We start from the raw sequence: 27,366 nt of genomic DNA, 5'->3' as shown, positions 1-27,366 counted from the left end.
GGAGTAAAATATGGTATAATAGCTTCACCCAGTTTTACATGGCTAATAAACTTAATACCTTCTGAAAGGGTTTTGGCAAATCAAAGGATTTTCTCTTACCAGAATCTTCATAGCTGAAGCCAAGAAATTCTTTCAAGGCTCTGCCAGGTCCATTTGGCTATTCAAGATGTCATCTTCCACTATATTTTTAGAAAAGATCTTTAAAAGTAATAAAAATGTTAGATGCTATTTTAATTCTCAGTTCAAATAAATCAATATTTCTTTCTTTAAAAAAAGAATCTCCTAACAAAATGAAATAAACTCCAATTACTGTCTAAAAAAAGAGAATGCATCAGCTGAAACTTACGCCTTTGCCTATATATTCATATGTACTCAAAACAAAAATCTGGCCATACATCCAGAAAAACAGTTTTGCTCCACATGGCTGTTGATTTTCAGCATAAGCCAACTTCATTTGCAAGGTATAGCACAGATCGCATGTGGCAGCTGTGTGGACAGAGGACAGATTTATGCAGGGTAATATTAATGGGCACAGGGAAAGTGTCCAGTTTTTAATTAGAAAAGGGCACTGTGCAGGCATTGGCTAGGGATGAAATATACAGGGAGAGAGGTATGCCAAACTCTGCCTTATTGATTCATGGACCAAAGGGGGGAGGTAGAATCAACCTGCTAATGCCTTCTGCAGATAAAGCCAAGGGCCAAGATTTTTTTTTTTTTTAATTAAAAGCCTTCAGACTGCTGTGTATGACAGTGTTCGAGAGGCGAGATGAATGGATTTAAGAGTCTATAGCAAAGTCTTTGGGAAAGGCCTCCAACTAAAAACAAGTTGAGACATGGGGTGCTTCTAGTATGTTGCCAGCACCTTCTGGCAAACTGTTCCTTCATAGTAGCCCTCATATGCCCATATTAATGAAAGCCCATGATAATATCCATGTAAGATCTGGATTTGGTATTTCAGATAGAAAATACCACAAAGAAATTTATGATTGTGGCAGAGGGGAGGATAACTTATAGTTCAAGTCTAACATCCTTTTTTTAGGCAGATAAATAATCTGAAGCATATAGAGCCCAATATATGACTAGGGCAACAGCCTGTTACTACTAAAAAGTACCCCAAATCCTGTTGTTTTCCAGAGTTGTTGTTCTTTCAAGTGAAGCCAGTAGGGTACCCAATATTGTATTCTGCTGTAGTAAGGAATTTGGAGTACTTAATGTAATGGGGAAGCTCAAATAATCTTAGTGAGGACTACTTTGTCCCCGGATTAATAAGCAATACAAATGGGCCAGTCCAAGAGATGCCCCTTTGGACTGACTCTTGTTGTGTGTGACTCATTGGTGAATCCTAAATTTCAAATCTTGAAAACCTAAATTTACTATCAGGAAATCCATTGGCAATCACAATGTTATTAGCTGGCTTTGAAACATCCAACTGTCTATTCTTGCTTATTTATAGGTGGCATGCTAGCAAATAAGAAACTGACCATATTATTTATCTCGTTAATAGATGTCTAAATCACACAGTGAAAAGAGTGAGTATGGAAATGCAGCCTATGCTCTTGAAAACCACAAATCTCAAAAGAACTATGAGGAGGCACACTTAGCCAAATAAAAAAAGCATTATTTAATACAGTAAATGCAAACAAACAGAATCACCATATCTTGATGCCTGGTTCAGTCACAACTAAGCCAGGGCTTCCCTTGCAGCAAATGTGATGGACATTAATGACAAATACAAGAGTGCATTCATCTTCTGCTTGCAGTCTATCACATTCTTTGCTCCCCAACCACTACATTCTGAGCTCAAGCAGCTCCATTGAAAGCTACCTATCTTCCTATTTTGTGGATAGATGGGTTGCTAGATGATGAGATAGATAGATAGATAGATAGATAGATAGATAGATAGATAGATAGATAGATAGATAGGTAGGTAGGTAGGTAGGTAGGTAGGTAGGTAGGTAGGTAGGTAGATAGATAGATAGATAGATAGATAGATAGATAGATAGATAGATAGATAGATAGATAGATAGATAGATAGATAGATAGGCAGGCAGGCAGGCAGGCAGGCAGGCAGGCAGGCAGGCAGGCAGGCAGGCAGGCAGGCAGGCAGGCAGATGATAGCAAATTCTGTTCACTGATTCCAGAATCTATTATTTCATCAATGCTTTGAATCTTGGACCATATACTGACTTATGGATTCATTACAGGCAAACCCTCTTTTCCTGTAACCCCCATTAAACTAGATAAGGAATGTATTTGGGGTTGCCCAAGGAATTTTAGATGTTCCTTTGTGGGAACAAACAGTCTGTAATACTAGGGCATTTAACTTATCAAAAACACAGATGCCTTGCTAATTGCCTTTTGTTGTTATTTTAACAGTTTGACCCTCATCCCACCTTGAACAGGGGAAGCTCTAAATGCATTCATTATCTGCATCCTTAAAGAGATTACAGTTGTGAAGACATGCATTTTCTAAATCAAAAGCAGTCACAATTCAGGGAGGATATATGCCTAAGGGAGTTAGTATGGAATGTACAGAAGGAGATTGCAGCAATTAAGCCCATTGCGGCTGACCTCATATCAAACAGAGACAGGAGACAGAAATAAATTCAGAGGTTAAATTAATATAAATTATTGAACTAATACTAATACATGCATAAAATTATAAGATGGACCAAATTATAAAGTCACAAGAGGCTCAACTTTGTCTCCACAAGCTTCCTCCTTTGCATCCTCCACTGCCTATTGTTGTACAGGGTAACCCAGAAGATGAAGTAATATGTGTTCTGGACCTCAGCCATCAATTTGACCATCTACAATACTTCATAGATAGAAAGGTCATGGTCAGAGCATGATTATGTGAAATATTGCCCGTGCCCAGCTGATTTAATGTTTTCTCAAAAAGTTGAACCCTTTGCCCTGGGGGAGAAATAGTTTCATACCCATTGTGGACTTTAAATATTCCAATGCCAAAAAGCCTGCTTCAGATGTGATGAATGAATGTCAGCCACAGGGACTGGCAAGCAATTAAGTCTCCAGGGCTGACTACACAAGCAATCCACAGAGCAGCTGAGCTCAAAGCAAAATGACACAGGTTCCAGACTCAAGCAACCACCCAGTCCCAAGTTGTGTCCTACACCTTAGACAACAGAATAGAGGTTTCACCAAACTTTCTTGTCAGGCAAGTGTGGTATTGGCCTTAACTGTTTCTATCCAGAAATGTGATCTTACAAAATCAAAATGGCTGCCAGCTAACACCTCCCCATGAGGAACACCCTGTATTCTTTACTCTCAAGACTTTACCCTCAAGTAAAGGGTATTTTACTGATTCAGAAGCTCTCTCCTTTAATCCCAAACTGACATTTAACCTTCTTATGAATGCCTTGATATGGATTCATTGCAGGCTATTGCTGTAGCTCTTGCTGAAGGGTGCATGCAACTGCACTCATACTTATGCTGCTGGTGCAGAGGTGGATTTCAGCAGGTTCTGACCAGTTCTGGAGAACCGGTTGCGGAAATTTTGAGTAGTTCGGAGAACCGGTAAATACCACCTATGACTGGCCCCGCCCCCATCTATTCTCTGCCTCCCAAGTCCCAGCTGATCAGGAGGAAATGGGGATTTTGCAGTAACCTTCCCCTGGATTGGGGACAGAATGGAGATTTTACAGTATCCTTCCCTTGCCATGCCCACCAAGCCATGCCCACCAAGCCATGCCATGCCCACCAAGCCACACCCATACAACCAGTAGTAAAAAAATTTGAAACCCACCACTGTGCTGGTGACTTCATTTCCATGAGCGTGCTCAGCCTGAAACTTGACAATTAGTAAGGACTAGAATGAAAGCCCTGCCAATAAAAACTGATAACTAAAAAGTTTAATACTGTTGTATAGTTCTGATGAACTATCAGTAAACATACCATTAGATAGGCAACCGAAGAGTGATTGCAGAGACGGTTGACCAGGGTTCGCAAGAGGAGGTATGCTGACATTCTAAAGCATAACATATTTTACACAATTTACATCCATCACTGAATGTTTAGTGGAGAATATTAATTCAACTCCAGCAGAGCAAAGGAGAACTCTGGCAAGTCTAGAAGTAGAAGGTGAGATTAAGACAACATCATAGGCCAATGGCTGAAAAAATATGTTCCCCTTGGCATATTTCTACAATGTTTAGGTTCAGTTAGGGACATAGCTATCATTTCATCACCCTTTTTTCAATTAGCAGCTTTCAGCCTGACTCTGAAGATTGGCTTCCAGAAAATTTCAGAAAAATGAAATTAAAACATATCAAACTTAAGCAAATATTTAACCCTAAAGTACTTTGTTTCTTTCCATTGCTGACCCATGCCTCACTATAGTGGCAGGCAGGACAGTATGAGTCCACTAGATCAAACTTGTATGTTTCATTGTCCTTAAGTCCACCATGTACCCAGAGTGATGCTTGGTTTTCTACTGATTCCTTTGACTCATCGCCACCATCATTTGTACGCTTGGATTCAGGAGGCTCCCCCTGTTCCTCAGCCCTAGAGTTATCAACGAATGAGAATAGGCTGATTGTGAATCACCAACTCCACTTGTGCCAGAGGGAAGAATCCTTCCCCAAGCACTGGGACCTGCATCAGTTTTACCATTGCTCCACAGTACCAGGTGATACCATGATTGCCAGAAAAGTAGCATATTTCCAAAATCAAGAGTTCCTGCATCTGTTATCAAGTTATATTTGGAGGATCAAAGATAGTGGCAGCCAAATTTAACACTAGAGGGTGTTTTTTATTTTTGCCCAGCTTCTTATTTGACACATTTCATGTTTAAAATATATTACTGTTTGTAGTCAGTGAGTCAGGTATATTATTTTTAAATGTTATTAATATAACTTAATTTTCTTGCATTCTCATTTGTATAGTCTTTCTCACCTAAGATCTCAATACAGTCCAGGTTCTTCAAGGGTAAAAATGCCAAACTGACAACTAATTACAGTGTTCAAAAATGTGAAGGACTGGGGGGTTAAAATATAGACCATGTAATGCCAAATTTTACTGTCAGATTACTCCCTCAGACACATCCATACACACATACTGCTTAGTTTATTGACAGAAGTTTTTGCTTCTCCTTCCCTATTCTCTGCTGGAATCTGTTTTTCCATTGGAAATTCCAGATCAGAGACTATGGAGCTACAGACTCAATTTCTAACCGATAAATATAAAGTCTTGCTCAGCAAGAGCTGACCCCTAACAGGTATTTCAAATTTTCTTAAGTCACAACATATCAGCCAAAGGAGAAGCATTTTGCTCATGTGAAATGATGTTCTCAAATCATCATTTAAAAAATATATAGATCATCATGCAGCTTCATACTTTGAATACAAATGAGCCAAAACTGTATCTTTTTTTAAAAAAAGAGTTTTCAAATTGTTGATGCTGGTAGCTGTAGAAAAACTATGCTGCTTTCCATCAGGGGCTCTGCTTTCAGTTAAATGACAAATCAGAGCAAAGATTAGGACAGGAACAAATGCATTCAAGCCAGGTATTCAGAATGAGGAGGAGGGCCTTTGCCTATACCAGTGTTTCTCAACTTTGACATATCTAAGATGTATGACTTGAACTCGTAGAATTCTCCAGTATGCTAAAACCAATCTTTATCCCTATTCAGAAAAGTTAGGTATGCTCCCTTGATTTAATTCTAATTTCTGACTTTCCTTAGGTAACTCTGCTCCTGCTCACCAGTCATTTGTTTGTTTGTTCATTCATTCATTCATCCATCCATCCATTCATTCATACATTCATTCATTTATATTTCATATTTCTTAACCACCCATTTCCCTCAGAGAGGCTCTGGGTGGTGTTTTATGACTGGGTAATAAACACCATTTCAGTGACTGAAGCCACATTTAATGGAACCCATGACCTCAACCCATCATAGTTACAGATATATTTCTTTATCAGATTCCTCAATGCCTTTAGCAATAGCAGAGCTTCTAATGTCCTGGAAAAGTTCTTCAACATTGAGGAACATATTCAGAGATGTATGTATCTGTCTTGAAAATAGCCCATGTTGAACTATACACACAGTAAAACAACAGAAGTTGACCACAGAAAATGTTTTATGTCATTTGGTATTATGTCATAAAATGCTTTATGATAATTTTATGTCATAAAATGTGTTATAACATTTGCCAAATTTCAATTTCGTGGGAGCCATGGGTTCTGCATTTTGGATGTATTCCAGAAGTTAGTCTATTTGAGGTATCTTGGTTGAAAAAGTGCTGGCCCATGATGCACTGTTCCAACCAATTAAAGTTTACAGACTGCAAGAGTTTTAATGGTGTCCATAAATTGGGGGTACAAGCCAGGTAAGTAGGTTGATAACCAAATGTAAATGGAGTGGCATTATCTTTGTGGGCTGGGGAACAGTCAAGAGTACTGTTGTTGTTTTATACTACAAGCCTACATTTTGACACTATATTTGGAACACAATGTTCTATCTCCAAATGGCAGGAAAGTGAAACCCGGCAGTGCCCTTGAAAGTAGTTCTAGAATCCACCAAAAAAGGTTGGAAAATATATGAGGCTCCAAGGCTTTCTGGGGGTTGCCCAGATCAGATCTCCAATGTAAAGAGAGCAGCTTCAAACTAACAGGACTTGTGTTAAGATGTATTTGGAGCATTTCAAAAGCATTGTTATTTTCATTACAAAACTGGGCCAGACACTTTCCCTCACACATGGCTACCTACTTGCTCTCCCCTTTCGGCCCTATTAGAGTGGTGCTCAGTTTTGCATACATATAAGCAAATTAATATATGCAAATCATCAGTGGTCTTTCTCCCTTTGTTTCTTTCATCCCGTCTTCTGGAGAGAGACAACCTTATCTGGAGCATCTGTGTTAGCCCATGTGGTGCATATTATGAATGGAGTTAGGTTACCGTCTTGCTGCCAAATCCAGCTTTGCTAATAATTCCCAGAACTGACAGCCACTTATTTTCACCAAACATTATGTTTGAACCATCTCTTATTTCCTTCTCAAGTTTTCAGAAAGCAAAAAAGATTTATTCATAATGAGAGGAGGAGGAAGGGGAGAGAATAATAGGTTGAAGCAGTGGAAAAAGTTTCACATACTGTTACTTAGCATGAGGATCCTTTAAGAGATCCACTCAAAGAAACTATCTTTACAAACTGAATGGATTCAGATAGCACAGAAAGGCCTAAACCTGGACAATTGTGCTCACAAAGGATGCTGTGCTCAAACAAACCATTATATTATGGCTTCATGTGATGGTCTCATGTTTACATTTCAATAGGTAAAAGTTGCAACAATATGCTGCTATCCAAACACGTTTTAATCTAAATTAGTATTTTGTGCAAACCCAGCCCTTAGGAGTAAAGGGGAATTTATAGCTGTATACAATGAAGTAGCACATACTAAGTGAACAATCATCTGACATTAAATATAACAAAGGAGATTCTCACAAAAACTTTTCACGTACGTATAGGCAGAGCTGGGTTCCACTTACCTTTACTACCAGTTCACAACGGGAAGCTTCTGCGCATGTGCAGATTGTCAGTGATGATGTCAGGGTGGGTGGGCGGAGCCTCCCGCCACCATTACTACCGGTTCACAAGAACCGGACAGAACCGGGAGCAACCCATCACTGCCTATAGGTGACTGTAGCAAGTCATGATCAAATCAACATTAGATCATATATATTGTAATATACAATATATGTGTATATTGTAATCTGGTGAAGTTATGTGCATAAATCACACCATTTAAGTCCTCAGATCACCTGTCATCATTTGCAGCTTGCCATGACCTATGTAGCTACCTATTTACATATTCACTGAAAAACTAAATCTGATCACAGACAATTGATTATTTTAGCAACTATGTTCTACTTTGCTGTGACAAATTGCCATACATATCTCTGCTATACCTTCAAACTGAAGATAGACAGATACAGACAGACAGATAGACAGAGACAGACAGAGTACTTCTCTGCAGTGAAGGACCCTCATTAGACTGGAGTACTTTTTTCAGCTAGAGATACACTTTGGATATTGCTCATGCATGAATTCATGCAAATTATAGAATGATTAGCCTGCTGAATGTTGTTACCAAATTATAGAACAGTCATATTTTGCTAGAAATTTATAGATAGGCTAGAGCAACAGAACTGTATGGCTGATAGGTAAACCAGTTTAGGGATGGTCTGGCATCTGCATACAATTGTCTGAAAGTCATCACTGCTCAAGAACCTTTATATATGTCCTTCTTTGATTCTAAAGTTGGCTTCAATTTGACACACCATGAAAAACTATAGACATGGGTGCTCAGAGGAGGTAAGGGAGAGCAAATGAGGAGGGGGGAGTGTTAGCCATAACAATTCTAGCTCAGTCATCAGGCATGTGAGTCATGATTCTGGTTGCACAAATAGCAATAGCAATAGCATTTAGACTTGTATACCAATTCACAGTGCTTTACAGTCTTCTCTAAGTGGTTTACAGAGTCAACATATTGTTCCCAATAATCTGGATCCTCATTTTACCCATCTCGGAAGATTGGAAGGCTGAGTCAACATTGAACCGGTGAGAATCGAACTGCTGGCAGTTGGCTGGCAGTCGGCAGAATTAGCCTGCAGTACTGTATTCTAACCATTGCCCCACCAGAAACTCCACAAAAGAGTAGATCTTGTGCGTACTTTGTCACTTTGATAAAATCATTAGATATTTGGATGATTGTGTCCACATACTACTAATTATAAAAATAAAAAAAAAATTCTAATCTTTGGAAAGAGACCCAATACACAAAGATGTCAACTATATAACAATGAGATTGAAATCACAATCTCAACAATCAAATGAGATTATTTAAATAGATTCAAGTTATTTTCAGGTCAACAAACACAAAGTAAAGCCATAGAGTTCTGCTATCCAAATATCCAGGGACAGAGTGTGAGCAGTTTATCCTAACATCCCTTAAAGTTCTCAAAGTCAAAACAAGGACATAACCACTCTGTGCTGCTTTATTCCCACTTTTAAATATTATGACCCATTAAATATTTTTCACTCTAAATTTTGCAAAACATTTTCAGTCTTCAGAGATATGACCTTAAGGCTGCTTTGCATTTAGAAACAAGGTTAGTTACTGACAATGGGGCCCAGAACATATTGATACTGGGAGGGGCTAAAACTGTTTTTTTTTTTCCTAGCTGGCCTGACACCCACTAATTCTGAAAATCGCTTGTAATAAAGGGGATCCACTTATAAAAGCACCTTCCTTGCAGTCTTTCCTTGAAGTTTATGATCTCCTGAAGTCTAAGATCAAAGAATATGTGATATTCATATAAAAAAAGATTTGAATGTGAACTTGAAATACCTCCTTCCTCCCTATTAGATATTAGTAACGGTTTCAACATTTCTGCTTATTGTCATGTAGCATCATTGAAATAGCAATGAGCCTTTACTCTGCTCAGATTTAATATTATGTTACTATTGATATTAATAAGCACTGAAGAACTCCAAAACCTTGTTTAAGCAGCACTTTTATCTTTGCTGCAGGAGAGAAATTGAGTCAGTTTGTGTGTATGTATATATTTACTTATGTCTGCTATTATTACTGTGCTAAACAGGGATGGGAAACACAGTTTATATAGTTTTGAATATTGAGTTGGCTGAAGCTTCTTACAGGGTGGCCAAAAATTGTGCAGCAGTCTGAGAAGCTTTATCCAAGCATTAATTTTTAGCAGATGAAAGTGGAAGTTCCAGTGTAGTTGTCAACATAGGTTTAAGATCAGAACTGCATACCTTGTAATAGAACAGAGGCTTTATGTTTTCATTGATATGTGCACATATTATGCATCAGTAAAGATTTCAAAGTTGATCATCGTTCCTATCACCCATCTCCTCCCACTTATGACTGTATGACTATAACCTTGTTGCTGGTATCCTTACAATTTATATTGACTGTTTCCTAATATGATTTGATTGCTTATTTGTACCCTATGACTATCATTAAGTGTTGTACCTTATGATTCTTGACGAAAGTATCTTATGTACACTGAGAGCATAAGCACCAAGACAAATTCTTTGTGTGTCCAATCACACTCGGCCATTCTATTTTCTATCTAGAATAGAAATTCTATTCTATTCTATCATTAGTTTCTTTCTATGCTTTCAGACAGAATGTCCATAATAAATCTGATCTTTGCCTCATCTCTCCCACCCTCATTGGGCCGTCTGTAGCCTTTCTTATGTTTGGTGGCAACAGATAAAATGCTGCCCATTTTATGTATTTTATTATATTCGGTATTTTTTGCACTATAAGACTCACCAGAACATAAGACCCACATTAGCTTTAGAGGAGGAAAACAAGGGGGGGGGAGAGAAATATGCCTCTGCCTCCCAGCATCCATCCAGTATTCATCTGGCTTGCATTCTTGCAGCAAACAGCAAACAGCCTGGTCAGCTTCAGCACATTATCTCAGCCTCAGCACGTGGCTTATCAGGGCTCTGCTCCATTGCACCCACCACCAGTCAGCTGAGCAGCAGCTGGATCCCGGTCTACCATAACCCTGCCGATCAGTGGGCTGGCTGACTGGAAACGCTGCCATTGCTGCCTCCTCCATGTCTGCTGCCTCCTCCAGGAATGCTGGAGCCTTTGCTCCCAAATGGCAACGATCGGCGGCGATGGCGTAGATTGGCGGTGGTGGCAGCAAATGGCAGTGGTGGCAGTGAATAGTGGTGAACGGCATCGGAGGGGAATGGCAGCAAACGGCAGCAAATGGCAGTAAATGGCAGCGAGCAGTGGTGAACTATGATGAATGGTGAATAGTGCATGGCGGCAGCAAACAGTGGCAGCAAATAGCAGCAGTGAAAAGTGGCAGCGAATAGCAGCAAGGGGCAGTGACAATAGGTGGTGATCCCCACTGCCTAGAACAGCTGATCGGTGGTATTCCGGGAGGCCAATCCAACTGCCAATCAGCTGCTTGGCAGCGAAGGCTCCAGCCTTCACCGGTGGCGGCGAATGGCGGCAGTGGTGACAGACGGCAGTGACAGGCACCAAGGGGCAACCCCCCCTCGCAATATTTGCTGTATAAGACACACAGATATTTCCACCCACTTTTGGGGGAGGGAGTGCATCTTATAGTGCAAAAAATATGGGTATTTTCCAAAGTGCCTTGGCTTGGCTTAAAATTATCATGGGAAATTATGAATAATGTAGAGATTGGCATGAACTAATTTAGTTTTTATTTGAATGTAATTTTATCAAATTTTACATTTTTGAACTGATATACAGACACAACACATAAAACAATCTTTATTTGTCCTCCAAAATTCACAGTTGTTCATTTCCTCATTTCTGCTCATTGCCATCTCTCTCTCCCTTTTAACAGCTGTTCAGAATCGAACTGCTGGAGTGAGCAGTGAGTTAGCCTGCAGTACTGCATTCTAACCACTGCGCCACTGTGGCTCAGAATGCCACAAGCACAACCCAAACCCAGTTATACTCCAAGCATGTTCTTGCTATTCAGTGTAAGTTAGGATCTCATATCTAGAAACTATTTTGATCTAGTATTGTTTGAATCACACCAACTAAAAGATATGCTAATACAGTGGAATGAAAGAAGGAAGGAGGGGAGACTAACCAAAAAATTGGCCCTTAATATGAGCAATTTAGGCTCAGATCTTAAATTGTATGTAGGGGGGTGGATGTGATGATTAGACAGTTTTTAATTATTGTTAAATTTCAATTTTTTTTCTATTCTTTTCTGGGGATCTCAGTACATTAGCTGTCCTGTTCCTTTACATTTGACCTAAGTGAGCTGTGAGATGGCAACTAGTTAAAAGTTGACTACTGAATTTTATAGCTGAATGAAGAAATAAACCTGAGCCCTTCCATTCTCAATCCAACAATTGGATTACTGTCCCAATTAAATTCATTTACAGGTTAAAATATTTTTTTGATCTGATTCTTTTTAGATTCAAAGTTCATTTCCACATCATCTATAAGCTTTTGCTTCTTCATGCTGCAAATTGTTGTAAGGGACCATTAGCTGAAATGTATTTTCATTGCCCATTTCCATTCTCTATTTCTTTTCTCTCACCTCTCTGCAATAAACACTTTTTTCCTCCTTTTCTTAGTTGCAACGTCCCCACCACCACCTTATCAATATTGCTTGCCCCATTTTATCATGAGCAGGAAACCATATAAATGTAACATCCTCCCGGGAGGTGAAATAAACATAAACATCTGTTTGGTGAATTCCCATGCTGTGCAGAATGTGCACCGCATTCAAAAGGACTCTAGCCTGCAAAGAGCAAAGACAGTCTCATGAACAGACCAAAACAAAACAAATCCAACCACTAAGGAGCAAGAGGATAAAATTCACTGCCTTGCATTTGTCCTCCATCAAAAGATCTCGACAAACAATGTCCTATTTTGCATTTTATTCTTTTAAAAAAAGGCCACTCGCTCCACCAAGTCTATTGTTTGGCTTTTCTCTTCACAGGTAAAATCAGATATTACTTTCATTGCAGAAGTCTTTGTGTAGAGTCTAATGGGTGGGTTATTTTTTGAACTGTGACAAAACTGGGTGTAGACTAAGGGGAACAGAAAAATCGTAAGATAGGGAGCTAACAAAGCCTTGTGAGATACAACAAGGAGCAAGGCAGGGATTACCCAGTATCTCCTCGCTTGTTTATTTTGGTTCTTGAAATACTGAAATGGAGATATAAGACAAGATGAGAGGATTAGGAGAGTAAAGATTTAGAAAGAAACTTAGAAGCTAAGGGCTTTTGCAGATGTTTTGTTGGTTTGGAAGATCCCTTAAAGGGAATTAAAACATTAATGGGAAAGCTAAAACAATTTGGTTTTAAGAACAAGAAACAAAAGATGAAGTTGTTAACACAAACCATGAAAATAGGACTTGATGAATAAACCAAGTTTTAAAATTGAGAAGAAAGAAAAAATGTCTGGACATCACTATGACAAATATGAATTGTATGTTATTTCAAAATGGTAGAAACTACAATTGTCATTCCTGGGGATAATTTCCACGATAAAAATGAATGCCTTGCCTAAAATTATGTTTACAGACTTTTTATTTATTTAGTTATTAATCAAATTTATGTAGCTGTCCATCTCATGAGGAGTGACTCAGTAGCTGTTTTGACTACTGATGTGGCATTTAAACAGTGACAAAAGAAAATATCTATGTTTGTTTGGCAGATGAAAAATCCATAAGTTAAATATAACGTGTTAAAGTGCACACAGGAAAGAGGACAATTGGATCTACCTGATTTGAAAATGTATTTTGCAGTTGCTATTTGTTTTAGATGAAAAAGTAGTTTCTGCTGAGAAATAGAAGATTTTTGGCATTAGAATACACCCTGAGATTTGGGTGGCATGGATATTTGTACAGGTAATCCTTGACTTACAACCACAATGGAGCCCAAAATTTCTGTTATTAAATGAGATGTTTGTTAAGTGAGTTTTGCCCCATTTTACTTTACCTTTCTCAAATCAGTTGTTAAGTGAATCACTGCAGTTGATAAATTAGCAACCTGGTTGTTAAGTGAATCTGGCTTCCCCATTGACTTTCCTTGTGAGAAGATCGCAAAAGTTAATCACCTGATCATGGGACACAGCGACAGTCATAAATATGAATCAGTTGTCAAGCATCTGAATTTTGATCACATGATCATGGGGATGTTACAAAGGTCATAAGTGTGAAAAATGGTCATAAGTCACTTTTTGTGCTGTTGTATCTTTGAACGGTCACTAAATGAACTGTTGTAAGTCAAGGACTATCTGTTTACACATAAATCACATTTAATTGTGATTTTTAAAAACATTATATTGGACATACTATATTGAGAATGTGGAATATATACCAATTTAGGCTGTGCCCAAGCATAACTTTGTGGCTGTCAACACAAGATGTATTTTATAGATGAAAAACAATAGCCAAACACAAATGGCTAATTTATCACGAGATAAAGAATTTTATTAAGGGAAATGTAAAATAAAACAAAAAAAGGAACTGGTGGCAGAAAGGTGTAGTTGTCGATGGTTCTCATAATTATCAAAAAGATTTAAAGTAGACAAAACAGTTTATGGTTTTGAACATCATAAGTCTGAATTTAAAACTGAACTGTGTACAAATGATGAACATGTAATTGCTAGAATGTATAATTTTTATTGAAATTAGAAACAGAAAAATAAGTTAAGGAATGTATGAAGAAGTGAGTTAAAAGTTTTGGTTACAATGTACAGACGGAACAATGGCAAAATATGTGGCTAAAAGGATTGAAATTTATACAATGTTATAATCATAAAGAGAATGGTTATAAAATGATGTGCCATTGGCATAGGTCACCAGAGAAATTGTCTAGAATGTAAAAACTTCCAATTTATATTGGAAATATTAACAATGTAAAGAGTATTTTATTATGCTTGTTGGACTATAAAAAACCTAGAAAATTTCAGATTCATATACATACATTTGAGTCAGAGGACTTTATAGGTTAATATACAATTAGACCAGAGGTCTTCCTTTTGGGATTGATGGGAAACAGCTGGAAAAAAGTCATTGAACTTTATTTTTGTATATGATAACCGCAGCGGGATTATTGTATGCATTAAGATGAAATATTCAGCAATACTGATAATGGCAGAATGGTTGGTGTTGATGGAACTTGTTGAGATCACTAAGTTGAGTTCTTTGATCAGAGAAAAGATTTTTTGCTTACTGGAAATCTTCCTTTTTTTAGAATCTGTGTGTATATTTGTTTGTGTTTGTGTGGAGGGGAGACAGAGAGAGAGGGAAGGAGGGAGGGAGAGAGAGTATATTTGTATATAGATTGTCTTTATAACTATATATATATATATATATATATATATATATATATATATATATATATATATATATATGTCACACTGCTGATCCATGAAGCTATGAAGAAATGTAAAAAGATACTATTTTAAATATAACTTTAAATTTTGCTCTGAAGATGGCAACAAATTTAAAGTAGTTCAAAAGGAAATAGATTTGTCAAAGTCCTGTTTCTCAATAATTTCTAAACCTCATTGAATGACAGGTCGCATATTCTTACATAACGACTGTTGTGAAATAACAGTAGAAGAAGACAATCTTCTGTGCTAGGTATGTTCTTAAATGCACCTACTCAGCCATAAGAGTAGATGGGCCCTCAGCGTGAGTGACCAGAAGTTATGCAACTTCTAAATCTGGGTATTTCATTCTTATTTCTTATCAGTAAGCAATAAACCTCTCTTCCGTGTATTTGTGCAATTCTCTTTTAAAGTGATCTGACCTAGCGACCATCATCCCGAAGCAATGATTTCCTCACGCTAATTGTGCATTCTGTGGGGAAATACTTTCTTTGGTCTGCCTTCTTGTTAAAACAATATTGCAAAGTAGGTCCCAGAAAGGAGCATCAATTAGAGGGGTCTGAACTTTGACAAAATTCCATTTGGGGCCTCAGGTGAAAAGCCCCACTTGCGCTGTTTCATTTTGTTGTAATAGATAACAGTCTGAAGACTTGTGTCTGCAGAAACTGAGCTACTATTGTTTTTTGTAAATCATTCCATCACAACATTAGCCTTAGCCCTTTCGGTGCTCTATCTCTTTTCTCCAATTTACTCAAACTGAAATCTCATATCAATATTCATAGCACTATTCTTCCAGAATTTCTCCATAGGCAGCTTTTAACTGAAGGTAATTCCATTTTTTCTAGCTATCCTATAGAAGAGATCAAGTGACCAGTAACTTTGTATTCCTGTCGGATCTCTTATAGAACTGGGAAAAGAGAATAGCTTTAAAAATAATAGGTGGCTATTAGAGAAAATTGGGCAACTCAGTTCAGCAAATAATCTAAAAGGATGACTAGGGGAGAGAGAATGACTTCAGATATCAATTGTACTCTGTTCCATGCTCCCCAGCACCTGCACAAGAATAGAGGAAGATTGTTGGTCCAACTCATTGTCACATTCTATTGTTTGATTCCATTCTGTTCCACATGATGAAAGACAAACTTCTCTTGAAGAACATTTACAGTGGATCAACTTGCCTCCAGAAATTGTAAATGCTCCAATACTAGAAGTTTTTAAGAAGATGTTGGATAACCATTTGTCTGAACTGATGTAGGGTTTCTTGCCTAAGCAGAGGGTTGGACTAGAAGACCTCTAAGATCCCTTCCAACTCTGTTGTTCTATTCTATTTACTCTTCTCATATTCTGTATCTTCCCAACATGTTCTTGATTTCCTGCAATTCTAGACAATGTGTGTATTGGGGCAGGGGGGCGTTATATTAATGGAACTAGTGGTGCTTATAATTAAGTCTATTGTAAATTGAATGTACAACCCTTACAAAGGATTTGGGTATATAATTCAGAAAGTGTAATCCGAGTAGCAGCTTTCCTGCCTGTCAATAAATAAATCAGAATATAGCTGGAAGGGACCTTGAAGGTCTTCTAGTCCAACCCCCTGCTCAAGCAGGAGACCCTATATCATGCCTCAACAGACTGCCTTCCTAAAACTTTGTGTATCATTCAATAATCCACCAATTAATAGTGAACGAAGCAGCATGGACATTTTGGCAATATATGACTGTCATCTAAGTTATTTAAGATACCTCCAACATCTCTAATACAGAAAAAGAATCACACTCAAATCTCTTTGAGTAAATCTCTGAAGAAAGAACTGACTTGTAGCAGTTTGTGTTATCTGAAGTGTGTTCAAGATCTGACTGAAAAAGGCTGATCTCAAAAAGTCTCCATTCTGTTTCACAACAAACTTTTAGTGGGGGAGTGGGGTGTCTGTTTCATATGATGTTTTTTGCCCTGAGAGCTATACTTTTGCTGTTTAAGAAAGAGTGAGGTTCCAGCTCTCACAGTCCCATAGAAAGTATCCTTCTTTGCATGAAAGCTGCCCCAAAAGATACTCAGAAATTGATATTATGCCCTTACTTTTCTGGCACTGAGACAAACCTCTACAAAGGAGAACAAAGTTTATTCCTTTTTGAAAATGGAGCTCTGAGAAGGACACCACATTAGCAAGAAGCTTGTGTGTAACACCTGCTTATCTATTGTTTGGAATTCTTGCATTTATTGCAAGTCTGGACTGTAATAAGAGGCTGCCATGAGCTTTAGAGGAACATCAGCTTAATGGCACTTCTTCTTTAAACGGAAATATATTTCTGTTTCCCACTTTGAAGTGATTCTTTCATTGCCTCTTTCAATATTAAGAAGCTATATGGGTTAGTGGTTATAGCAGCCTTCCCTACTTTGACACCTGCCAGATGCCACTAGGCTATGGTGTTGAAATAGCAATGAGTACAGAAGGTCAAATCTATTAATTTCAGTTTTTTTCCCTGTCTCATTTCTTCTGCTTTTTTCTACCTTAAGTTTGGTTCTTCCATTTCTACATTACCGTATTTTTCAGAGTATAAGATGCACCTTTTTACCCCCAAAAAGAGGGTGAAAATCTGGGTGCATCTTATAGTCCAAATGTAGCCCCACCCAGCCTCTGAAACAGAGGTTTCAGAGGCTGAAAAAAAGCCTCTGAAACCTCCGTTTGAGAGGCTGAACAAAGCCATTGAAACCTCTATTTGAGAAGTTGGAAAAAAAGTGAGGCACAGAACTCAGAACCAACGAACCTGTTGCTAAAGTTCACCTCTGGGAACAGCTGATTGGGGGCATTCTGGGAGGCCTATCCACCCCAATCAGCTTTTTTCTTATTTTCCTCCCCAAAAACTAAGATGCATCTTATACTCCGGTGTGTCTTATAGTCCAAAAAATATGGCAGTTTGTGAATGTTAGGCCTTGCAAGAAAATGTAGGTAAAAAATAGTTCTCCCATTATACAGCATGCAGTATTTTGTGTGCAAGGTACCTCAGATGAACATTTTTCCTTGCTATCATGCACAGCTATACTGTATATTTTTTTCACTAATACACTTTATTTGTGCATGCATTTAGATATTAGATATGTTTTGGACTGGAAAAACACATAATTCTTCATCCAACCTGAGAAATAAATCCAGGCTCAACTTCTAAAAGCCTATATTAACCATCAGGTGATGCAGTGGGCATGAAACTCTCTCTGCCTATCTTAATTTACAGGGTTATTTTGAAAGTAACATAAGGATGGGAAAATTATATTGAGAACCCTCCTATAAAAACAACAGCCAATCACTTTTCTTGCTGATAACTCCAGGTTCAAGTGACTGTTACAAGTCTGAACAATTTCTGACCCATCAAACCAACTAAAACTCCCCACACAACTATTTTCATAAAATGATTATCTGCGTTGCTAGTTTGAGGCTGCAAAAATATGTTCATTGTCAAACATCTGGTAGCTCTAAATGTCTTGGCTTGTTAGGTCATACGGTGGAAAAAGAGGCTGGAAGCATAAAGAAGGAAAGCATAGCAGCCACTTTGGAAAGCTTTTGGTCTTTAAACAAGCCAAACCCATATAATCCATGCCAGGCTGTCACAAATCCTTAGAGATGCCATAGAGATATGATTCTTAGACATTTGTCCAAAGCAACATGATAGGTGAGATGATCTAGCAGGCAGAAATGAATTACATGCCAGTGCAGCAGAATATCTCAATGCATGTCGACCAAGGCACTGGGGTCAAGATGTTGATAGAGTTGGTGTGGATGGATGCAAGTTTTATCAGAACCTCAACATTGTTTATTATTCAAATAATTACCTTATTGTATTGTGTTTTTATTTTGTTTACTGCCCACAATTCCTTCTGGTAGATGTCATTTTGTTCAATAAATAAAATGGCAGCCAAGAGGTCAAAATGCTTTCTTGCAACCAGTGAGAGTCTGAATTTTTTCAGCCCGATCTGGTCACTCTGGTGCTGTCTATGCATCTCCATTCCAAGACAGCACAAAGCCCATGTTCCTGCTGTTCTTCTCTGGACAGGCATGGGTATGCAAGCCCTGGACAGGTCTTCTCTGACAAAAACCACCAGAAGGTCTTTCATTTATGATGAATGTTAGGGTTGGGCCGGCATCCAAGAGCTTTGCCTTGAGGCCCAGGAAGCTCTCTTTTATCTCCGTTATGCAGAAGGATTCATCTAGCCAAAGATTCTCACTTGATCTCTCTCTTCAGGGCTATGTATATGGTTGCAATCTTGCACACGTTCCTCTCATTTCGACTGGATTTATACATTCATGAGTTGTGGCTTTAAGTTGCCAGAGAATATGCTGATTATCTTTTTTATTACTATTATTAGTCTTGATATGTATCTTAATTGAATAATAAGAGCAATGGGAATAATACTTCTTTTATCTACAGTGCGTGGTAAATAAGCCAGGGCACTGCAAAGCTTATGCTGTTATTGCAGAAACGCATTGCTAATTGTATGCTGAAACATATGCAATCAAGGTGCCAGGAATTTTTTTTCTTTTTTTTAATACAGCCCATAAGTAGTTGGTATAATGAGGGCAATGCTTTCATTACAGATCTTGACAAAAATATCATTTAAGCTGCTTCCCCCTGTTTTTCTCCAATAATATTAGACAACTTGGATTTCATTTCAGTAAAAGTTTTCAATGCCTAATAATATGTGGATATGTTTATACTATATGGGTCTACCATGACATAACTCATTATTATCTTACCTTTCTTCTTTAGGAAGTATAGAGGTAGTCCTCGACTTCCGACCATAATTAGGACTGGATTTTTGATCACTAGGCAACACAATCATTAAATGAGACATCATGTGTCCAGACCCAATTTTGTGACCATTTTTACTATGGTCATTAAATGAATCATATGGTTATTAAGTGAATCATGTGGTCATTAAGGGAATCTGGCTTTCCCAATTCACTTTGGATGTTGAATGTAGGTTGGAAAGATCACACATCGTGATCACGTGACTGCAAGATGCCGTAACTATCATAAATATGAGCTGGTTGCCAAGGTCCTCTTTGAATACAGCAAATTAAGTTATGGAACAAGGTCACTGAGTGATACATTATATAATTTTAGTGCAACACAAGTCAAGGAAGGCAACCGGTGGGTGGATTCCCATGTTTTCAGCAATCATTCAATGCAAAATCATATCGAATATTACAGAGATCAAATCTTATTAGTATGATTATTCAGTTTATATTTTTGGTTGAATATGTAATTTTTCAGGAAACTCTGGTTTGACACCCTTTTGTGAATTAGGATTCTACTCCATTTCCTCCTTGATTTTCTTGGCTGCAGGAGAAGATCTGTTGTTCCTCTGATGTGGTGCAGCTCATTTCAATCCATTTCAATTTGCTAGAATATTCCAGAGTATTAAACTTCAGTATTGATATTCCTGTTCTGACATCAGTGTTACTTTGGATCTTGGTTCTGACATTCCACATACCAATGGTTTACATAGTTGTGCAGCATGAAACTTTCCTTTTGCCATCGGTCATATCAGAAGTTAAACATCCTTGACCCTTTAATTCAGCCATATCATGAGCACTACTCCTACTTGTACTTATTTATTTATTTATTTATTTATTATATTTCTATACCGCCTTTCTCCCGTAGGACTCAAGGCGGTGTACAGTCAAGAAAAATATAGACACACAAACATCATAAAATTGCTAATTAAAATTGTTACTTAGTTTGGTCAATTAAATAAAACCCAGAATTAGATAACATTTAAAAAATCATTTGCATGTTTGTATGTTTAGCCCTGCCTGTTGGAACATCAGGGTCTTGAGGGCACGGCGGAAAGCACGGAGATCAGGGATATTCCGTATCTCCGGGGGCAGTTCATTCCAAAGGGTTGGAGCCCCCACAGAGAAGGCCCTCCCCCTGGGAGTCGCCAGTCGACATAATTTGACTGACGGTACCCTGAGTAGTCCCTCCCTGTGAGAACGAACTGGTCGGTGGGAGGCTATTGGTGGCAAAAGACGGTCTCGTAGGTACCCAGGCCCTAAGCCATGGAGCGCTTTAAAGGTGATAACTAACACCTTGAATCGCACCCGGAAGACCACCGGGAGCCAGTGCAGCTCGCGTAGGAGAGGTGTTACATGGGCGTAATGAGCTGCGCCCATAATCACCCGCACGGCTACTTTCTGGACCAGTTGGAGCCTCCGGGTGCTTTTCAAGGGGAGCCCCATGTAGAGAGCATTACAGTAGTCCATACGGGAGGTAACTAGGGCATGAGTGACCGTGCGCAAGGCGTCCCGATCCAGAAAGGGACGCAACTGGCGGATCAGGCGAACCTGATAAAAGGCACCCCTGGCCACGGCCGTCAAATGATCTTCTAAAGATAACCGTGAATCCAGGAGGACACCCAAGTTGCGGGCCCTCTCTGTGGGGAGCAAGATCTCATCCCCTATTGTCAGTGATGGTACCAGCTGACTATACCGGGACGCTGGAAGCCACAGCCACTCGGTCTTGGAGGGGTTGAGTCTGAGCTTGTTTCTCCCCATCCAGATCCGCACGGCCTCCAGGCAACGGGACATCACAGCAAGGTACTTGCTGTCTGCTTTTCCCTAGCAATTCATTGGATGTGTTCCAACTGGAAGGGCATCATCTTTTTTTTTTTTTTAATTTGATTTATATGCCGCCCTTCTCCGAAGACTCAGGGCGGCTTACAATGTGCTCAGCAATAGCCTTCATCCTTTTGTATATTTATACAAAGTCAGCTTATTGCCCCCACAAACTGGGTCCTCATTTCACCTACCTTAGAAAGGATGGAAGGCTGAGTCAACCTTGAGCCTTGGTGAGATTCGAACCCTGCAGTAATTGCAGGCAGCTGGTCTTAATAAGCTTAATAACAGGGTGCCTTAAACCCCTGTACTACCAAGGCTCTTTTAGTATAATGTGAATATTTTTCAGATTGTGAATGTCCATCTGATTTTCTTAGCAGAATCCTGGAAGTCATGAGTATCTCCTTCTGCAGAGGAATGAATTTAGCCAAACCCACCCCCCTTTCTATGATCTGTTCTTTGTGGGTTTCCCTTAAGAGGATGCATTCCTGACAGTGTCAAAGTCACTGGGAACTACACGCTCCTTTCCCATTAGAAGGGAACAATCAATGAAGAGAAAATTATGGGCAATACATATTAAACACCAACTGCTACCTACTACTTTCCCTGTGCAGGTTGTTTAGCTTCCTGGATATATTTGGTTGGCCATTTAGTGACAGAGAATAATGGGTGAGCTTGAGCCTTTCACCTGATTCAACAGAACTTTCCTTATGTTTCTTATGTTCAGAGTGCTTTCCATTTCCTAACTGATGTTCAATTCTCTGTTTACCAAGACATGCAGATTGGTTTCCTGAATTTCAGCATGAGGTGATAGCTAGCTTTAGTTATAATATGGGGAGCCTGGGACCTTTGACTCTGGCTGTGGGCTTTAAAATGAGACTTAATGGTAAAATCCATTTTTGAGCTTTGCATTTCCTTGGCAAGTTAGTTGCCTGGCACTCCTCCAAAAATCTTTCTTTTATTGAAAAAAACTTCTTTCAACTCTTGTCTATGGAGATTCTCAGTCATCCAGATTATGGTTGACCCAAAGGTGCTTTTACAAAATGCAACTGGCCTTTCTTTGTTTTTGCTTGAAGACATTTCACTTCTCATCCAAGAAGCTTCTTCAGTTCTGCATGAATGGTGGACAATGGAAGGAGTTATATTCCTTGCAGTCATTTGGGTGTTAGCACTCTTTCTGAGAATCATTCAGTCTGCTTGGAGGTTTATCTGTGCCCTCAGCTATCAGAAAGAGTGCTAATGACCAGATGACTGCAGGGAATATAAATCCTTCCATTCTTCATCATTCATTCAGAACTGAAGAAGCTTCTTGGATGAGAAACAAAACATCTTCAAGAAAAAAACAAAGGAAGTCCAGTTGCCTTTTTAAAAAGCTTCTTTGGGACTTTCAGGTCCCACTTCAAACATTGGTAAGAATGCCTTGCCTGTCTTTGTTGAAGACTCCATGAAAACTCCAATGGATAGATATGAGCACCATTTATTCAGAGGCAATTTGGAGAAACTGCAAAACATCGACTTACTCTTGCCATAATTGCAGGATTCCAGATGCACTCCTTGAATTATTTAGTGCATCGGGCCAAATCCACTCCTGCTTTGCCTTTTAAAAATTAGGGGTATTTTGTCATAGAAAGACTCTTTTGTTGTACAAGGGAATGACGGAGTCTACTTGTAGATGAAGAGAAGGTACTGTGGTCCAAATCTGCCTTGCATTTACTTCATGGAACAGTCAAATTGGAATTGGAAACAAATCCTTTCAGTAATACTTTTTCCTTCCCATTTTTAAAATGAATAAATTATGGTACAATGATTTTTAATTGATTGTTTTTAAAGTGGAATCTTTTAATCCATTTTTCACACTAGCTTCTAAAATCTCTCACCCAAGAGGCTACTACTCAGCAGATCACAAACAATTTCGTCTTTTTTTTTTCCTGGCTATAAACAGGATGTGAACAAAAATGGAGCAGAATGTTTCTCTCACACATCCCATCTTCTCCCTATTCCTAAACCAAATCATATGATAAAAAAAGTTAGCCTTAACTTTGGGGGTGTGGGAGAGGGAGTAAAAGAAGGAAATTAGCCCAACTCATCCTTGCTTCGCCATGTCAAAAATTAAAGAGTAAACAAAGGTCCCCCAATTCCCTTGATTGCATTAATCATTCAAATGACGTATTAGCATTCTTCAGACTTGGCTGTTGCGCTTCCAAATTAACACCTCCAGGTTCAAGGGAATAGAAATTAACTGAATTATCTGGCAGCCCCAGATGTCCTGGTGTGTTCTTCCCTCTCACTGATTTAATATGCCTGAATAATAGTTATGATGCAGAAAAACTGCTAATGGTCAAGAAATAATTTATGACATGTGTAACAGATAGGCCCAGCTGTCTTCTGCATACAAAAGCCACCACAGTTTGACCAAACAATGGTTACAACTCTTTCTTTCTTGGAAACCTCTTTGCCAATAGTTTAGCTTTATCGGCTCACATCAGAAGCCATCTACATCACAACTCAACAACTAGCAGCGAACAGAGTAAGCTGGATACATAAAAGAACAATTGCACCCTTTGGGCATTTGTCAGATAGGTACCTTGAATAGTTTGAGGAACATAACTTGCAATATTTGTATTCAGGTTCCACGATCTGATTGGAAAATGTGCATAATATCTATTAATGATGGAACATTATAGCTATATGTATATTTCCCAAATCAAGTCAATCTTCTTTTGAATATTCAATTTATGACCTCCTACCTATGTGACGCTAACTAGCAGTGACAGCAGAAATCTCAGAAGGAGGGAGGGTGGGAGAATATACAGTATATTTCAAAATATACTGTATTTTGTATAATTATATACAAAACTATAGGAAAAAAAGATGGAAACTCTTACAATAATTAATTCATTCGTAAAATGCAAGTACACATTATGAAATAGCAGCAGTAACTCAGCAACATCATGGGCTACCACTAAGAAGTCCATGTGACCAGTGGTGAAATCTAAAATTTGTTACTACCGGTTCTGTGGGCATGGCTTGTGGGGGGGGTAATGGGACTGGGTGGGCCTGGCCAATTTTTTTTTTTTTTTACTTTTAAAACCATTTTTTTTTCTTTTAAAAGCCTCTGCCGATCAGGCAACTCAGCTGGGATTGTCAGAGGCTTTTAAAACCATTTTTTCTACAACGTCTGAAGACAATCCCAGCTGAGCCGCGCGATCATCAGAGGCTTTTTTTTAACTTTTAAAAGCATTTTTTCTGCCGAAGAGGTTGTAGAAAAAATGCTTTTAATTTTTTTTTTTTAAAAAAGCCTCTGATGATTGCGTGGCTCAGCTGGGCATGGGGGGGGGCAGGGATTTTTGCTACCGGTTCTCTGAGCCACCCGCCTCCATTGCCACCGGATCAGGTGATCCGGTCTGAACTGGGAGCATTTCACCCCTGCATGTGACCCTTCATACACTAGCCTGGTTCTGTACAACTTACCTATGCCAACTGTCGTCCCTTACCATTTCTTTCCCATCTTTTTCCAACCAGCTATTGGATACTCATATCATCTCTAGTCTCTGTGCTTTTCTAAATTACTCCCTGACACTCTGTGTTGAGATAAAGATCATATTTGTTGATTTGATCCAGGTTATATAACAAAGCTCATTGAGACTCTGGTGTTTCTGCCACCTCCAACCTCCACTGTCTCACTTTCCTAGTTATGTTTATTTTAGCTTTTTTCTTCATCATTAATTTATTTAAAAGGTATAAGGATTATCCTAAACATTGCTTTTCAGACACACATATACATACACTCAGAAATAAGATTCAGCAGTTCATCAGCTATAGACTTGCTTTAGAATTTTATTTTCCTCCTCCCCTCTCCTTGTATAGTACTACAATTGCCCTTCAGTCTTTTTGTTGGTCATTCCATGAGGCAGTTCCATGAGTCTGGATCATTATTATGTCAAAGGATTAGTACCTATTAGCATCCACTGGAAAAGATAGATAAGATTTTAAAAGACAGAAAAATGATTCAAGATGATCCATGTAAGATAGAAATCTATCCAAAGCTAACAACATGAACTGCAAGAGAGAGGTCAATGTTTTCTTTGGGTAGACTTGCACAAATACAGAGTGGATGACACCTGGCTTGACAGGAGCACATGTAAAAGCAAGTAGCCCTTTTAATATATGATATCCTACTGCGTAGCATTTATGTCTTTACTGAACTACTTTGCCCAGTAAGGTTTAAGGATGTTGATGGATTAAAATGTATTCACAGAACAGGATAGCACAGTGGACAATCAATTTGGAGACCATAGCCTAGCCTAAAGAATTTCTAGATATTTAGCTTGGAGAAGAAATAATTAACCATTTTCAAACTTCTAAAGGTTTGCTGCATTGATGCTAGAATCATATCTGTTGCAACAATCATATCTGTTGCTCAAGAGGATAAAAAGAAATGGGATTTTTTAGTGAACATTTAAAATGATTATATGATTGAATATGTTCTTCAGTGGTATAATGTGCCAGAAGTGGTGAACTCTATTATAACAAGAAGAACAGTGGACATTGCAGTAATTGGAGACAGCAAAATAGAACTGGAGAAAATCACAAGTTACAAAGATCTGCAAATAGAAGTAGGATGACTGTGGCAAAAGAAAGCAGAGACTGGACCAATAGTAGTCGCTGCTTGGCTGCAATTCCAAAATATCTGGAGCACCATTTGATCACCATTGCTTTTGACAAAGTCACCATCAGTCAATTGCTTTACTTGGAACTGCTTACATCCTGTTGTGATAACCTGTAACCCCATCAAACAACATCTGCCTATCCAAAGTCATTGAGAAGGATCTGATATTTCATTTCATTTTATTTCATTTTATTCAATTAGTATACCGCCCTTCTCCTAGCGGACTCAGGGCGGTGCACAGCCAGAACTAAAACACATACCAATACAAAATTTAAAATTTTTAAAAGGATTACATGACTTTGGCCCAAAATTTAAAACATTCAAACTAAAACCCATTGACAATGTAAAAAGCTAAAAAATAGGGGAGGGCTCATGCCAGCCCTGCTTGATGGAAAAGAAAAGTTTTTAGGGCACGGCAAAAGGCCCGGAGATCCGATATCCTTCGTATCTCTGGGGGCAAATCATTCCAGAGGGCAGGAGCTGCCACAGAGAAGGCCCTCCCCCTGGGGGTCGCCAGCCGACATTGCCTGGCTGACAGCACCCTGAGGAGTCCCTCTCTGTGGGAGCATACTGGTCGGTGGGAGGCTATCGGCGGCAGAAGGCGGTCCCGCAATATAGTTGTGATAGTGGATGAAAATCTCAAATCCAGTGTAAACAGATAGCCGACTGTGTAACTAACCATAATCATTGAATAATAATTTAAGCCAGCATGCTAGCTGGGAAATTCTAGAAGTTGAAGTGCATACACATTTAAATTGCTGAGGTTGAGAACAGTGTTCTAGACCATCGGAAGAAACCATGCACAATCCCACCACAAAGCATGCACAATCCCACTTGCCTTATTATTTGTGAACCTTTTTAGCATTGACTCTTAGCATCTTCGGCATAGATGTGACTCTCAGGTAGGCAAAGTAGTTGGGGAACAGAAACTAGTCTTGTTGCCATAAGCATTACCTGGATCCAATATTAGGGAAACAACAAGCTGAACAACAACTCATTTTCCATGCTTTGGTGACAAGTGCAGCATTTGCTGTTTATTAAATGACGGTCGCCGTGGTGACTCTTCCCTCACACAACAAGCCCAGAAGAGTATGCTGTCGCTTTAAAAAAAAAAAAAAAAGGAAGAAGAAGAAAGAAAGAGCGAAACGATGCCAAGCTAGTCACCGTAATGCTCCCTTGGCAT

The sequence above is a fragment of the Pituophis catenifer genome, unplaced genomic scaffold, assembly GCF_029215685.1.
Source record: "Pituophis catenifer annectens isolate HBS135680 unplaced genomic scaffold, rPitCat1.0.hap2 SCAF_1, whole genome shotgun sequence".
In the NCBI taxonomy this organism is placed as follows: Eukaryota; Metazoa; Chordata; class Lepidosauria; order Squamata; family Colubridae; genus Pituophis; species Pituophis catenifer.
The sequence above is the reverse complement of the archived record's forward strand: the minus strand, read 5'-3'. Positions refer to the sequence as shown.